Raw genomic sequence first — 15,919 nt, 5'->3', positions numbered from 1 at the left:
TATGGCTGCACAAGTTTCATTTTCAGCCTTTCCTTACCTGTCATATTCATATATATATTGACCTATCTGTGAGACAGAAGCTGGACTTGAGACAACCCACGCAGAGATTCAAAGCTCTCCATTTTAGGTTTGATATGTTCTGGTTTGAGTTATTTTTAAGAAACATTAATCATTAGCATTAAAAAAAAAAAAGAAGTGATATTTCCCTTCTCTGTACAAAATGGTGCTTGCCATAGTTAGACTGTAAGTCATAACCACTTGTATGTTTAGTATCACAAAAATCAAAATAAAGGGGCATAAGATACAAGTTTCCCTTTCAAACCCTTTTGCAAATCCTATTTCTTTGCTACTTTCCTGCATGTGGAACATACATTTTTTGACTTCAGAAACAAAAGCCGCTTCAAATACTTGTGGTGTTTTGGACTTTTGAAGGGACTCTGTGTTTTGCTGACCTTTAATTTAGCTCTGAACACTGACTGTTGTGGTCCAACACATCCACCCCATCGACTCCAAAAAAYGTTTACCTGCACACTGCTCTACCCTGTTATTCAGCAGTTCCGCAGGAATGTTTTAATTCACTGCCCCCTGGGAGTGGCCTCTAACATCTCACATCATTCAAAAAGCAAATTCATACCCTATGGGAAGGCACCTCACTGCAAAAGGGCTGAACAAGCATCGTGTAGCAGCAGTGTACTGCATGTGGTCAGTAAGAACAAGAGAAGAATCCACTCGTGATGGAAAGCACATTATCCATCACAAGGCCAACAACTACCTCCAGCAGCACCAGCCCAATGGTAACCTAGAATTAGCTTTTAATTAGTTTTAACTTCTGCAGCCAGCAGGCACAGCTGGTGAAATCCTGGCATCCCAAACGAGAAGAGCAATGCTCCCATTCATGTTAAAGGAAGGCCAGGAATTTAATCTGTTGTCACAGGAGCGAATAAATAAATCATCCACTTTTGTATCCCAAACACAACCCTGCTAACAGCAGAATAGGGTAAAAAAGAAGTGACCACATGATTTGCTTGGTTCAACAGGGTGTAGAAACTTCTAACTTGCTTGGCTTTGTATTATAACTCATTAGCGAAGCCACTGGGAAGGAACTTCTCTTTGTCCTTCGGCACATGCATGGAAAGGAACAAAATCCCTTTTGCCACCTAACAAGAGGAATACAGCTTCCTCGATTATTGGTGTTTTCTGTTACAGGGCAAACTTAGGGTGCTCTTAAACAAAAGCAGACCATAAATACTWCTTCTCATACAAACCAAATGGAGAAAAGAACAGCAAGACTAACTGCAACCATGCTAAATACAAAATAAGATCCTCAGACACATTTCTTCATCTCTTTTAAGAAATAGAAATATGAATTTGGCATGTTAGAGTCACACAAACCCTCGACACATTACTCCTCAACCCTTGATCATGCTCTACCACARTTTTTCTTTTTATGTTTGTTTGCTGATTGATAAATAAAACTGCAACTTTTTGAAATTGCTCAGTACAAGTGGAGTGGGAATGRAAACAGTTGCCTGGTTAAAGAATTAACTACTTGTTAAAAAGAAAACCATCACTGTGATTGGCCAACATCACTCTTCTGATGCTTTGCTTTCCTGCATTGGTACAAGATACGAACATGAGACACTCAGGCACCAAAATAAAGCATTTCAACCACAACACAAATRCTATCCAACACAGCCTGCCACAGAAGTTGCAAGACTCTGTGAAAAGACCTGACTCATATCAACAGTTGCCAAATAAGTTAATAAACTGAAGGAACACATGGGAAAGAAAGGCTAAAAAAAACCCAAAAACTAAAACAAAGAAGAAAAAAAAACCTCCACAAAACCACCACAATAAAAATTTACATGGCTTCTTTCTGAGAGCCTGTTAATGCAACTAGAAAAAACTGGTCCCACTGATGTTAGCAGGCTATACAGCAAACTCATCATCTTTATATTCTACATCAGGGGAGACTCAACTGATATAAAATGTTATTAGTGCCTGTGAAGTGTCCTGGCTGAAAAGCTGTCCAGGGATTACAATAATTAAAAACTATTCAGGTTCTGCTCCTTAAATCTGATTCTACTCCAATAAAATCATTCAATTTTTTCTTTCAACTGTGAGAAGGATTTGGCCTTAAATTACAACACTCTGATAGCTAAATTTACAGAATTAGCAATACCCTGAAAATGTAGAACCGCAGAGAGAAAAGAGAGCTCATAAAAAATAAACCTTATGGGATTGTCAATTAAGATATTTTAGCTTCCAAACTTAAAATAAATGGAAAATATGCCATATGAACCTCTGTAGATATTCAATCATTTTATTTTTATTATATTGAGACCCATAATTGTACCTGGAAGGAAGGAAAAACTGGATCACTTTGTCCCCATTGATCTAAAAGCACAAGTACCATCAGGAGACATACCTGACTCTCTGGCAGAGTGAACAGTGATGAGACCTGCATTAGCAAAGCTTCAGATGGAAGAAAAAATAATTAGGACAGTCAGAAAAATTTCAGAGGATTTAATTGTTCACACAGCTATGAAATAAAATCCACAYCATTTTGAATGTTTAAAGAAACCATACCTGACTAAGGAGTGCAATGAGCACCTAATCAGTTGTAAATACTGCTGTATACTTCATTACATATGCCAAATAAAACTACTTTTGAACCCTAACTTTACCTTCTGTTGTGTGCCCTGTACTCAAACATCGGATTTGCTTTGGCAAATGTGTACAATGCAGTCCATAGGTAGGCTATGGAAAATAGAATCCTTCATGGAATCACYTGTGCATGAGTTCTACCAGCTAAGTTTGACAAATTTGCTTTTATCCCTCCTTCACWACATTTGCATTGAAATAATATTCTRAGTAAAAACAGGAKCAGTTTGACTGGAGTTAACATCCTTCACTGAACCGAGRTGTTTAAGCTGAAGAAGAGTAATTTGCCAATGGAGAGAACTTGAGTGTAAAAATCCAGYAGAGACAAAGGGTCTTTGCACTTAGTATTAAACATTTATCACAACCTCCAAGGGAAGAATAAAGAAATGCCGAAACAGAAACCTATTTCCAGGAGGACAAAACCCAGACTGAAGTTTAAAATCTACCAACAGCCTGCTCCCATCCTTCTCTTTATTTACACGTGTGGTCAGCTGCACCAGAACACATTTAATACAGAAATGTTTGCACAGGAAAGGCCTTGCTGGCACTGCTTTTTGAAAAATTGCTSTAAAAGAATGCTCCTGTAACAGACATTTTATGAAGGCAATCTTGCTATAACCCTAATGGCTGCAAGCAGCAAAACAACACCTCCAGTAAAGCAGAAGCAGCAGCTTTCCTAGTGYAGCCCATAAAATCAGGACAGGCAAATTTCTAACAGTCTCCTATTTCAATGCCAGACTTGTCAATATTCCCCATTTACGGCTCCACTAAAAGGACTAATAAACCATCTGCATCTCTGTTTAAGTAAAGCTTACAGCAAACATTTCACTGGAAAGGGGACAACAGTTTAAAGTAAAGAATGYAATGAAAAATGTTGCTACACTTAGAAAACCCCATGAGATGAGTGAATCTGAGCTGTTTATTTCATTGCCTTTTATATCTTCCCAAAGTATATTACAAAACACATGTACCTGGTACAGCCAGACCTCCAAGTGGAGCTGACAGAGTGCAGCAAACATTTTGTTTACCAGAGACGTTTATAATTCAATTTGGAGACATTTGCAAATGTTAGCTTTCAGAGTGCCCTCCTAATGGGTTCTTTAACAACTTGGGAGATGCACAAGAACTGTGGATGTATTAGGATAATCACTCTCAGGASTGAATTATCCCATCTAGCCTTTTAGTAATGTTTTAACCTCAAAATTACAAATAGAAGGAGCCTTTTCAAACAATAAAAAAAGTCCTGGTTCTAAGGAAATCTGTCTCGTGGACATGTTAGACAAGTAAGAAAACCCAGTATCAAATAATTTCTAATTAAATATATCCTGAAGATTTGCTGAGATGCTTGGAAAACTTCAGGATCCAATCTTTGGGGTCCAGTGCAGATGTGCAATCTCCCTCAACAGAAAGGACAGATTTTCTTCTTTTTCTTTTTTTTTTACAAGTGAAAAACAAAATTAAAATTTAATTTCCAATTGCAGTAAAATTTTCAYTATGTATAGGGGTTTATAATAACTTGTAATATTTCCTACCAAGTTTTTAATTACTTCAGCAATCTAGCAAAAAAATCAGTCTATCAGACTATATTATCAAATTCCAAATAAAACTTACAGACAACTCCAAATGTCAAAACACGTTACCCTTTGCAACCATGGGACCATTAAAAAAAAAAGATACTGACTTTAGTACGAAGAGGAACAAAATGCTTCTAAAAAGAATTCTTAATAAAAACCCCCAAAATCCCAGCAGAAACCCACCCAACATTTCAAGATCCTCAAGCAACTAAGAGAGTTCAGGTACAAACTTCCAAAGCTAGAGAGAAAGAAGATTACTTTTTTCACCTTTCTGTAAAGTGTCAAAATGTAATATTAATTCTTTCTGTTCTCAGAAAATCTAAAGAGGACTACCAAGCTATTAAACCGTCTGGTGGATCATTTGTGGTATGAGTTATTAGCATAATTGGGGGCACACTTTATTCTGACCTTTGCAAAACTTTCATTTCCCAAATGTGATAGATACAAAGTGCTTTTATAATACCAATAATGATTATTTCCTATGGGAAACTGCCAATTATAAGTTGGTGAAAAATGCTATATCAGATGTACATTGAGAAAATGAACACACCTACCAACAGTCAGACTAATTAAAGCCTTCAAATATTAATAAAGTTTTTCCCTTCCATGAAATACAACCTGTACATTTTAGTCCAGTTTTATCCTTGGGAGTTCATTCTTTCAACAATAAATGTTTGATTAGTGGTTAAATACAGCATTTCTGCTGTATTTCTTTTCCTGGCATAAACCAATACATGTAAGAAGCTGTTTTAACATTTAACCATTTGACTCGAATTCACATTGTTTATATCAAGTCACATGAAATGCCAGCAAAAATACTCAAGATAAGGAAACAAACCTCGTGTTCTGGAAAAAATTATTAAAAAAAAAAAAAAAAAAAAAAAAGCACAGCAAAGATAAGCAGTAAACTGCCGAACAGCTTGGGGTTTGGCTTTATAATATTGACTCCAGCACCTTCTGCTGTGGCCACAAGTACAACAGGTAGTGGCTGCAATGGCATCATTTCCTGCTCTCGTGTCACCTGCTGTCTTGTGTACCCTGCTGCCAATGGCTCACGGGCACTGCCAAGAAAAGAAGGGACAGGGAAAGTACAGCCAAGCCCCAACTGCTGAACACACTGACTGGAYAGAGGACAACTGCCCTCCACCAACACATCATCACTTCCCAGTGCAAATTAACACAGAAAAGAGGAGTTTAATAATGAAAAATCTGTTTCCAAATGGTATGTGACAATAGAAGAGGCTCCATGCTGATACATCAATGATGATTAGAGGAAAGCCTTTGATTTCCTTCTAAATATGCACCTGGAAACTGCCTCAAACTGCTTAACATTTTAAAGGGTAAACTTCCCAGTTCACCAACTGTGTTTAAACAGAATATAAAAAGAAAAAAAAGATATAGTTCAGGCAACAAATTGTTCAATTAAGACATGTAGAAAAAGGCCAAAAGAAATAATTTAAAACCACAGAAGTTTATTTTTTAGATTTTTCAGAATATCTAGCTAGTTGCTTACTACATCCTTAAAAACAAATGCCTTCACAAAAAAGCAGGCCTGTTCTAAAAAAAAAAAAAAAAAGCCAACTAGTTTTCAACCAGACAGACCTAGATGACTTGTAGATGGGCTTGTAGGAGCAAATGCTCACAACCAGGAGCTGCATCTGACCATCTGATTTAATGAGGTGAGTGAAGCACGGCTTTCTTTAAAAGGGAAGAATCTGACCTTCAGGTCTTTTTTTAAAAACACCCACTGAAAACGCAGTAGAGATGGTCAAAGTCTTCCAAATGCCCAAGAAAAGGGTGGTGCAGAGCTTGAAAAAGCAGTTTATCCATCAACACAAGAAATACTTGCAATATTTACAGTAGCTCCAGAGATGTCCTCCCAGCTGCTAACCCAGACTGCAAAAGATGTCATAATGATCTTGTTTATGATCCAAATTTTCAGTCTGGTACAGATCAAAGAGCAAAAAGTGCAGTTATGAAATCTAAGCAGATTTACTTGCTACTTCTCATAGTAATGTTTAACAAGTCTTATTAGTTTTGAAAAGAAGAAACAACAGCTAAAATATAAACGACTAAAAAGCAGTATGTGCGTCGTTAGCAATAAACAACATTCCCTATTTGTCTGTCTTTCCCYTTTGGGTACAGAAAACAACTAGACAGCAGTCTCATCACTCCACATACTGCACCTTTCAGAACTTGGCAAAGCAACCCTTACACATTGTGTTTCAGATCAAACAACTCAATACGTGCTTCAGAGATCTGGCAGCAGTTCTTTTGGGAGTTATTTCCTACTTTTCTGGCTTATGCAACCTGTCGAGTTTGGAAAATTTACACTTAGTAGATCCAAAGTATGTACACAGAGAAAGAGGAAATCATAACAAACACGATTATAAATGAAGTTTTGAATGTCAATTGGATTTGCCACAGGTATTTCCATTGCCTCCAAGAAATCATTCTGATGTGGAACAGCACATGCCACCTTCTCAGATCCCAGTTTTCACAGGTACTGCGATCAAAGGGGATTTCTTTGGGTAAACAGCTGCAGTAGGGCAGACTCCATTACACACAYACTCCCCATTCTCTCCTGCAATACTCATTTTAAGAGCAAAATTACAACAGATAAGCTATGAACAGTAGAACAGAAGCAGGCTCTGAGAAAGCCATACTGCTTTTTTTTACTGTTTTACCTTTAAATCTGTTTACAGATTTTTTAATTTTTTTTACACTCAACCAAACATTGCTTCTCCATATTAGACCACAAAGGCAGTGAGAGCAAACATCCCTCTGAAATTTTCAACAGTTTTAAGGGTTTAGAGTAGCTGAAGATACTGGAAGAACAAAAAAAATTCTTTCTAAATACAATGCATTTTTTGGCAATAATTTAGTAATTTTCYTTTTTTGGCTTTGCCAGAAGACAATAAGGGCTAAAGATGAATGTGCTATTCATGTGATATAAGAAGGCACATCAGTTTAAATGAAAGTATYTAACAGGCCAGTAATCTCACTGCATCAATAGCAGGTCTTGGCAGATAGTTTCAACAGAAGAAGAGAGTCAGAAATGAATGAAACATTTTGTCCAAACTCAGCTGTGCAAGCGACCTCTTGCTTTCTTCCCCACCACGTAAGTATTTCCTGTATCTGATAGTTTTATTATTACATTTCCCATTTTTGCTACCTTGCTTCCTTTATCTCACAGCTCTCCTCATACTTTCCAGATCATCCAGCTTATTCTTTCACTCTCTGTTTCTCTTGCTTGTATGCTTGGCCTCAGGTGAAGTCGGTGGCAAAAATCCCACTGATCTGTGTGCAGAGGGATCCCTTGGGARCATGGGAATGTCACTCACCATCTCAGCCACCACTGCCCTCCAGATTTGGCACAGAGTCATGCCAACCCTGTGTAGGSTGAGAAACAGGAAAGGGAAGAGGTTCCTCCACTCCTTTCTACTCTGCTGCCTCCATTTCCAGACACACATTCCTGCTGGATTATTACAGCAGACTCTTGTGCTCTGGATTGCTCCTGGATCCAATTCAATCCACTAWGAAAACAACCAGAAAGAAGAAAAGAAGGAGAGAGGGGAGAAGCCACGAAGAACCTCAATATGTCCTAGTGAGCTGAACCTGCACAGAACAAAATGGTTTGCAAGAACTTCACTTTCCTATTGAGGCCAAACAGTACAAGGTGTCATTTTGTCTTTCCCTCCTTCTCTGACCAGTTCTTCCCATACTTTGCACTTTTGGATATGAGACCAAGTCTTCATACATGTTAAAAGAAGAAGGTTTAACTTCAGGCATTGATAAAATAGAAATTTTGAATAAAACAACACCGTGACTTAGTTCTTAACATAAGCTCTTCAAAAAACAGCAAATAGTCATTCCTTCCTGGGGAGTAGCAGATAAATCTTTCAGGGGACAGTTTTACAGAGCAGTCACTTAAAGAAATACACAGACAAAAGAAAACAACCTTTCCCTGCCTAAGACAACTCTTAATCATAAATAACTAAGATTTACAGAAGCCAAGATTTGTTTCCTCCCTTTTTCTGCATTAAAATGTCTGATGATTCGGGTGTGGTTTAGGACAGACCTACCACAGACCAATTTGAGGCAGCAGTCTGGTAAACTYTGGAGTCCTCTCCAGAAGTCCACCAGTCACTCATTCTTTCACCACTAACGTCTGYGCTGGCAGAAGAAACGAAAACTGAYTCAGATTTAAAAAAATAAATCACAGACTTGTACAAYACTTTTGGTTGGAAGGAGCCTTTAAAAGCCATTAAGTCCAACATCTCCTGCAATGAGCAGGGACATCTTCAACTACCAATCCAGCCTCATCCTGAATGTTTCCTGGGATGGGGCACCTACAAGAAGTCTGGAAAACCTGTTCCAGTTTTTCATCACCCTCATTGTAAAAAAAATCTTCCTTCTATCTAGCCTAAATATACCCAGTTTCAGGTCAAAGCCATTACCCCTTGTCCTGTCACAAAAGACAGGGCACTACTAAAAAGTTTGTCCCCATCTTTCTTTTAAGACTTTCCTAAAAATTGAAATGTGRCAATAAGATCTCCCTGGAGCCTTCTCTTCTCCAGGTTAGAAATGACCTTTTAGAATGTTATTTATCAGCTCTACCTTTTGGTCAGCTCAGTCCCTGATTCACTCCCTACAGCRGCTTTTGGTATGAACAAGCACCCAGGGACAATAAATTATTCTCCAGTCTCACCCTCAGCCTGTATTTTTTTTATCACAAGTGTCAGTTTAAATGTGCATGAAACTACAGAGCACTTGACAACTGAGACAGTAACAAGTGCCATCAATTATCAGTATGCTTTTGTTATCACTCGCTTCTTAGCTCCCAGAGCTCTGCCTCCTCTCTGAACCAACACCCTTTCTCAATCTGAGACCTTGGCCACTATTTGCATTTTCTGCCTCTTCCATGCTCACCTTTCTCGCCAYAAAGATCTGCACAATGCTGGATTTTGCTGTAATTAAACGGATCAGTCTTCCAGAGGAAAGCACGAAGACAACAACATGATCACAAGMAGCAGGGAATATTTGGAAAACAATACTTCATCTGGATGCAGTAAGCTTTATTTATTTTTCTTTTGCCTCTCTATTTTTGTTTTATACTGTTGACTCCAAGTTTTAATGACCAAAGATATTTTAAGCATTCCTGACCTAGAAATGTGCTAAGAATAAGGGAACTTTATTATAAAGAAAACATTGGCCATCTGAAGGGAAACTCAGTGTATACCCACCTAAGTAAGCTATGCAYGTTGCTTATGAACAGAAGATAAGTTTTCAGATCTAAAAGAACTCAGTTTCCAGAAGACAGAGATAACATGAACAAAGAATCAGATAGGCTGCAGGAATCAATGGACCTGATTGAAAGAACAGTAGCAGGATTCATGGATATATGGATACAAAATCCAGCTCAGGTAGAAAATACCCCCCCCCAAAATATGTTAATTGCTGTGTTTATCAGGGGCAGTAAGAAGATATCCAGCCGAGACACAGCCTAAAGCTAGTAGTGAAAACCTCTTTATTTTGACAACAGCAATCTGAGCAAACAGTCCTGGTCTCTAAGAAGGCAGCTTTTCTTCATTCTCCCCTATAAAGTGTCACTTCCAYTTTGGGTCCAGTTACCATGCTCCTTATAATGACCAGGCAGCAAATACTTTGGGACTAAAACTCAYCCTAAATTCAGCAGGTGTGAGAGTTCCACACTGACAGAAGAAAAACAAATGCRAAATATTTCTGTGTTTGTTGCAGGCAGATTACACAGAGAGAACTTAATCAAGGTTTGGCCAAGGAATGCTGCTCTTAGCTCCCCAACTCAGAGATACACACAAGTACCCACAGGAACACAGGTAATTTTATCAAAAATACACATGTCAAATATTCAGACTCTATCATTTACAAAGAAAAATCTGCAAATCAGTAAATATGCCACAGGGAYCTTATTTCACCTCTGTAAACATCAACTGCAAAGTGATGATGAATAAAATCAATGAGCTAACAGTGATGAACAGTACCTTGTTTTAATTATTATTCCAAACAGGAATGCCCAGGGAACATCCTGCCCAGCTTCACACTACAAACTTTAACAGGGATTCAGCCATYCTTCCTTTCAACAGTGTTGGAAACCACAGTTTATTTAAAGGATTTTCTTTGGCTASTTTTCTCTTCAGCTCAATCTCTTTYRGAGTAGGAGASGGGTCAAAGTTCCCACAGCTCCTGATTATTCAATAACATGACTAATGCTCTCCTAAGGGGAACATGATTACAGGTAAATGATGTGTTATGATAAAGGCACCATCTCCCATTTGCACCCTGTCCTCCCACCCACCACTGTGTAAACACAATAAACCTTTAAGGATGCTCTGCCTGACCTCATCTCCTGAAGAAATACTGCCTGGAATCACACTATAAGGAAACGCAGAACAGCACAGAATGGTCCCACTTCATCTTTGACAATTTGATATTTTAACAGGCTTCTACCCAGAAAACCTCTCCCAGGCATCCTCAGTGYAACCAGTATTAACTACAGCATCCTGTTCACAGACCCTAAAACTGACTGTACAAATTGTGACTGCCTGCGGCTACTGTTGTGTTGTTACTGAGCCAAGTTCTCTTCAAATGTACTTGATGCAAAAATTCACAAGTTCTGGAATTTGCTGTTCCTTTGTTCACAAAGATTTTCAAATCTTTTACTTTCAGCATGGTGTGTAAAGTTCATGGCATGTCCTTCTGCGTGCTGTGTTTAAATGGTTCAAAATGGGTTCCAGTGGAAAATGAAAAGCAACGTCCCTAACGTCCTTCACTAACTCCAGAMAGCATGGTTCTTCCCTCTACTATTTACTCTTATTTAGAAAGCATTAAATGTAATAGCTACTCAAAGTAAAYTGATCAAGTTCYTACTTCTTCATCAATTTCTAACAAATGAACCAACAGTTCTGCCATTAATAAGAATTCATTCTAAGTCTCTATTGTTACACCTGGATAAAMAGTTTGCCCTATCTGTATTTTCAGACCATTGCCCTAAGAAATAATTTACAGAAGTTTCTACTTTTCAAGAAAGCTATTTCTGGCCAATGTAGACTTATTTTTTTCTTTTTTAATTATTTTAGTAAACTGTACTTGTGCCCACGGAAGAATTATTTTTATCAGTTCCAAATAAACAAACCAATTGTGCCAGAACACYGGGTCACAGTGCAACAGATTCCCAAATGCTTGTGGCACAGAGTATATGGATAAATCAACAATCCAGGAGTGAAAAACAAGGACAACAAGTGCATTTTAATGACTTTTAAGGTTATAGTTAGCTAAAGCACTGCCTACAACCATTGTACCACGACTTCTAATTCTACAATTCTGGACCAACACCACAACCATATCCTTTGCTGTCAATGACTTTTTCTGCACTGAAATTTTCCTGCAAAAGATCCCTTTAGAGAAGATCCATCAGCAACTGGAATTCTCATCTGAGGTTTCTCACATGATTTCACTGCAAATGACATCAGGAGAATTTTCATGGAATTTAGGTATGGTTTTAGATGAACACCATCTTATCATTACCACTTCCAAAAATTTCAGTAGGAAGAGTAGCACATGAAGTCAGTGTCCTGCTCTGCTCCTGTGCAGTAGGACAGGAATCAAAGAACTCATCTACACTAAGCCTGAGGTCTTCAGGATTAGCCAGAAAGTAACGTTTGCCACAACACTTTTGAGCCTGCTCAAGGCCTGGATTRCTAAAGCAATTGGAATTTTGTGCCAGTTTGGTGCTTCTGAAGGAAAAGTAGTCTTCAGACAGCAGAAGCCAATGTGGTAAGAACCCTTTATGCCAGTGGGATGGGTAAAACTTCACTCAGACAAGGAAGAGAATGTAAGTTGGTGTGCAAATGACCGATCCCAGAATACTAAAACAAAGTCAAAACTTGTTGTACACAAATGTGAGGTGAGAAGAACCTGCTGGAACCACACAGAGACTCCAACAGTTAAATTGCCTTTGCAGCTGTTTTAGCAATGGTTATCCATGTTTTAGGAATTTATTTGGCTGGAGTGGGGGACACACAAAACAACAATTTCTACTCATCCATACTTCCTGGAATGTTCAACTTCCAAAAGATAAGGCCTCTGAGAACTTTGAATACCCTCATCTGTCTGTGTCTGATCAGCYTCACACACCCACTTCCTTAATGTCAGGCTCTCTGGTTTCAGGAGAGCACAGCATCCTCTGAATTTGCAATTATGACCTACATTTCTCGTCTCATGAACCCCAACTGCTGCTGTTTCAGAACACATTTTTCATTCTACTAATATGGGCAGTGTAGCATTGCAACAGCAAACCATATTTTAAACCTGAAGCAAATAAGCTAGTAGGAAAAAGGAATTAAAATCTTTAAAGAACAGAGAAATGCATACCTTCTGAAAATCAGAAATTACTCCGTAGAAATTCACATTGTAGAGAATATCTTTCTTTACCTAAAAAAAAAAAAAAAAAAGAAATCATGTATATTCATATTTAACTACCTAATAAAAACACAGTAAACTACTTCAAGACCTTCTTTTCCCACCAGAAATAATTTCTCCCCATGGATCAGAATATTTACACTACAGCAAACAAACATTGCGCACTCAGTGAGTTTTGGTTTGAACTTCTTTTATTTTGAAACTCCTATTATTTAGGCAAAAGCATCATAGCTGCAGGTGAAAYGAACACATGGTACCCAATGTTCCAAGCATTTAAAACTAGAATGCAACACAGTGGAGACCAAGGATGAAGCAGTGTGTCAGGAGCAGAAAAAATAAAGTATTTTATTTTGTGATAGAAAAATCAGGTCTCTTCATCATCCCAGCTTAGGGTAATAAGTAAATCATCATTGTTATTAGGGCTAAAACATATCTGCTCCATTGTTTTTGCCAGCACTTTAGAAGGATGAAAGCATCTACTACTTCTGTCTTTTGTCTTAGGAGGRGAACGGGCAGCACTGGGGCATCCATCACATTCCCTTTACAGGCAGCACAAGCAGGCAGGRCTGCTTTGCTGTTGTTACTTTTCCCCCTCTTTTGTAAAATGCACAAACCCAATTCATTTTCATCTGTAAGTTGCTGGTATGAGTTGTTAAAATGGAYATAACAGCCCCTCAGCAAGCAAAGCAGAAGGTTTACAGAAACAGGAAGGAAAATGACAAAAGAGTGCTCAAAAATGAAGTCAAACTCAAATTCAGATTAGAAATCTATGTTTTATAAGAAAAAAGTAACAAGTGTCTTCAGCATTATTGAAAATATATGAAACTGGCTGTTGCTTTTTCAAATGAATTTCTATCAAAAGCTCCTGCACATTAGATGAGAAGCAGTATTTTTTTCTCTTCCATCAAGCTTTATCTTTCTTCCTTTATAGAAAAATAAATTGAAGCCTAAAATTGAGAACATCTCAATATGCACTAGATGCATACACAGAATTAAATTTGACCTGATACTTYTCAGTTTTATGAGGTTTAAGTTTTATGAGAAGAAGGAAAAAAAAAGTAAAAAATCTCAATATTAGAAGCAGATTATAGAAAACAAGTGTCTCAGCCAAGGGAAGCCAGAGCATGTTGTGGGTCTAGCATTTCCTTTGACAACTCATGGTACTTAAAACACTCCGAGTATGAGACCAGAGGGACTGAGAACCATGGCAATCACAATTACAGCAGCGAGGGCAGTTAAAGAAAATAGTTTCCTCTTCTGTTGAATCCACMCAAAGTTGCCAAAAATGTCTATTAAAACAGAAGTTGTTCCAAATCATAAATAGTAACACTGAGAGGATGATGGCTACATACTTTATTCTCATTAAATATTGACAGCACGCTCTTCTAGTATGAGACTACACAGTGATTTCAATTACTTTTTTTAATTATTTTTTAGTGGCTGAAACTCTCTCGTTTTGCTGGTGCACTTTYAGACTGACCCCAGGAGCTCATAATTACATGACAAGATATCACTGGGTATCCAGGATTTCACAGCTTCACACAAAAGCATCCTTACACTCCTGGGTCAACTAGAGCCAATTTAATGCTAAAATAAACCCACTGCTCAAAACATGTCTGTGTTGAGAAAACAAAGACATGACAAGAATATTTTCAAGCATACAAACTACTCTGTTAGTCTTCAATAAGAGGTACACCTCAGACATTTTTCTTCTCTTGCACATTGTGGTCAAATTTCCACAYGGTTACATCAGCACAGAATCCAGCCCAGCTCCACTGGAAGCAGGAGCATCCCACCATCCCTAATGCACATAACAGAAACAGAATCGACTTCCCAACTGGTTTTAATCATCTACAGCTTTCTGGGCAAAATTGCCACTGGGTCCTGAAATTTCTCATGTTCCATGTAAACACATGAGTACAATCTCATAAATTTAATGAAGAAAATCAGTTTTTCTCTAGTTATTCAAATACCAAAAATCTCTCTCTTTTTCACCAGTTAAGTATTTCTTCAGATATTTGTTTGTGTCCAAAAGCTCCAGTGGCCCTTGCAGTGAGACTGTAAACTCTGAGGGAAACACTTAGAGCCAGAGTGAAGTCTCAATTACAGAAACACTGAGCAGTTTGTAATTCACAGTAACCGAACAACACATGGAGGAATGGACAGTGGCTGCAGGTTTGTCCTTCATTCCAGAGCTGGGTGTAAATGCTAAAATACAAAACYCCTACAATTTTCATTTTTCTCACGTCCTAAAGAAAAAGAAAATTAGAAAGAGGTGAATAAGTTGGCCTTAAGTACCTTGATGCCTATGTATTTTTTTTCCTGAGGATCTTTAATCTGATCTTCCCCAATTCCTGGACACCCTGCCAGATATCACAGAATTTCAGCTACACCTGAACACCAAGGTAGGTGTGGAGGCATCAAATTCTGATGTGCCCAATGTTCATTCTGGCCACAACACACATTTCTTCACTACTGTTCAGTAAAGCATGACGTGTTCCTTCACTTGTCACCTTACCTTTCCTGTCACCTTAAATATACCCTATGGATTTCCTCTCTCTTCATGACTTAACCCCCTTATAACCTACCTTTGCAAAAGACCCAGCTAAATCATAAGAATCCTTCAAAAGGATGGATGACCTTCATCAAGACTATGGGCTTGTCAAGGATTTTTTTTTCTTTTTTTTTTTATATTTTCAAGCAGAAAACAAGTTTTTATCCACAGGGATCTAACATTCCAGTTTCTTTTTCACCTGTCACTCTGAAATGCTCCAGGAGCATGACCTGACAGGAACACACTTCTACAAGTCTATGACTTTCCCATTGATGGRCACGTGGTTACGGATAATCACCTCCTTCAGTTACCCAGAGTATAACTTTAGAATTCCAATAAGGACCTTTTGCCTCATTCTAATTAAAAGCGAAGTACAAGCACCCAATTTAGAAAAGACCATTAGAGTCTTAATTTAAACATGACAATTTTAGTCTGTCAATATACTGGAATGATCCTTACCTACCAAACCTTCACTCATTTTTTGCCAAAAGGGAACTTAAACCATAGTTCATTAGTTAATTTTAGACACATGATTGTTAACATTTTTCAGACATGAATTGCCTATCCTAATCTGGATGTGTAGTTTCTAAAAAGGTCCTTTATTTCTTTGTCTTTTTTCTTTTCAGGATTTAGGCATGAGGGGAAAAAAAAAAAAAAAAAAAAAAAA

The 15,919-nt window shown here is 37.9% G+C and overlaps 1 protein-coding gene across 2 annotated transcripts in view; it reads right to left on the bottom strand.

Moving 5' to 3' along the window:
* PLCB4 (phospholipase C beta 4) overlaps positions 1-15,919 on the bottom strand; it is a 184,120-nt gene that overhangs the window by 151,789 nt on the left and 16,412 nt on the right. For both annotated transcript variants that reach the window (XM_057382838.1, XM_057382830.1), the window contains exon 2: positions 12,651-12,710. The gene's annotated coding sequence lies outside the window, so the exon portion shown is untranslated. The remainder of the gene's footprint in view (positions 1-12,650; positions 12,711-15,919) is intronic.

Source organism: Malurus melanocephalus, unplaced genomic scaffold (genome assembly GCF_030028575.1).
Source record: "Malurus melanocephalus ecotype Western Australia unplaced genomic scaffold, MMel_1.1 scaffold_13, whole genome shotgun sequence".
NCBI lineage: Eukaryota > Metazoa > Chordata > Aves > Passeriformes > Maluridae > Malurus > Malurus melanocephalus.
Note: the sequence above shows the minus strand (reverse complement) of the source record. Positions and strands in the feature narration are given on the sequence as shown.